This window comes from Pipistrellus kuhlii, unplaced genomic scaffold (assembly GCF_014108245.1).
Source record: "Pipistrellus kuhlii isolate mPipKuh1 unplaced genomic scaffold, mPipKuh1.p scaffold_m20_p_5, whole genome shotgun sequence".
Taxonomy (NCBI): domain Eukaryota; kingdom Metazoa; phylum Chordata; class Mammalia; order Chiroptera; family Vespertilionidae; genus Pipistrellus; species Pipistrellus kuhlii.
Window position 1 is genome coordinate 30,068,208 of NW_023425551.1, and position 1,888 is coordinate 30,070,095.

Consider the following 1,888-nt stretch of genomic DNA (forward strand, 5'->3'; position numbering starts at 1 on the left):
GAAGCGAGGGCGCTGCGCGAGCGGCGGCTTTATATACGCCGGCGCCCTCGCCGGGCCCGGAAGTGACGCACGTCCCGCCCCTGCGGCTCATAGCTGCAGCCGCCTGTCTGTCACCCGGCGGCCGAGCTGCGGCTGGCTGGCCGGCCGGCCGGCCGGCAGCCTGCGGGGAGCGCGGGGAGCTGCCTCGCGGCGCTGCGGCTCGGGCTCGGCTCGCGCGCTGCTCCCTGGGCGGGAGCATGGCCTCCTGTTTTCGGGCCGGGGACCGGGAGCCGGGCATTGCCCGCCCGGTTGGTCGGGGAGCGGAGGAAGGCTGTGCGGTTGTGTGTGCACCCCAACTGGCGTGGCGATCACGTGGGTGGGACCCCAGGCCGATCGGCGCGGCGCGGCGGGGGCGGGGACCGGGCCCGCTGCTGGGCTGGCGCGGTGGTTTGATCCCGTGCATTTGGCCGCGATGGCCGAGGTGCTTGGCTCTTCTCCGAAATGTGCGTGTGTCCCTTCCCCCCCTACCCCACAGGCGAGCGAAGCGAGGCATTCAAACCCAGCGTTTGTCCCCATTGGACGCACATGGTGCCAAGGATCTGATGGGAAGGCGCTTTCATGAACGCCTTCGCTGCTGCAGGAACGAACGCAGCTCTCGGCCCGTTTACACAATAGCCAGAAGCGTTGTCTTGTTCAAAAAAGGAAAAGCGAGGAGGCTCCCAGCCCTGGAGGGCTCGGGTTCTACCTGCCTCGCTCCATGTGGCTCTGTGGCTCGCCCAAGACTAGGAGTTGGCCAAGCGCAGCAGCTGCCATGAAGCGCTGGCCACGCCATGCTCTATTAGGTCAACTGGTGGGAATTTATTCTGCAAAAACTATTTCTAGAAACGGATTTATTTAATATAATTTGAAATTGATGATGTTTTTCTTTAAATTGTCTGGAGTTGATTAACTGCCTCTAAAATTTACGGTGCTACCATCTCGGTGAATCAGAATGTACATGGAAATTAATGGGGGAAAAGGTCCAAAGCAATCACTAGAGGTTAATTAAACAACAATGTATTGCTGGCTGGTTTGGCTCAGTGGATAGGGCGTTGGCCTGCGGACAGAAGGGTCCCAGGTTCAATTCCAGTCCAGGGGACTTGCCCCGGCTGCAGGCTCCATCCCCAATGGGGGGGTGTGCAGGAGGCAGCTAATCAATGGTTCTCTCTCACCATTGATGTTTCTATCTCTCTCTCCCTCTCCTTCCTCTCTGAAACCAATAAAAAAATATTTTTTAAAAAACACAATGTATTTAATATTTCAGCAATAAATGTAAAGTGTCAAACAGTTGCCAAGTAATACCCATTTTAACCTGAGGTGGCAAAATTGTGATAACAAAGTTTGGTTTTTACTCAGGAAAAAAAAAAAAAAAAAAAGGCAGCCTGACATAAAAATTACCAGGGTGATATAGGACTTTTGCCTATCATCCTTAGAGAAAGACTTTCCTTAACTTATAAGTGAAATATGATCATGTTGTGTGAAAAATCTAATAAAAAATACATGATTTTAAGTTTGCATTCTATTTTTTTTTAAACTCCTGTTAATGCTGGATATGTTTTTTTATATATATATTTTATTGTTTTTTTACAGAGAGGAAGAGAGAGGGATAGAGAGTTAGAAACATCGATGAGAGAATCATTGATCAGCTGCCTCTTGCACACCCCCCACCAGGGATGTGCCCGCAGCCAAGGTACATGCCCTTGGCTGGAATGGAACCTGGGACCATTGAGTCCACAGGCTGACACTCTATCCACTAAACCAAACCGGTTAGGGCATAAGTTTGCATTCTAGATTCCCTGCAGGGTAGAACTTGTCTTACAAAAACATTTATTTATTCAAATTTCTCCATAAAACCTGTTGAAAGAAGCTG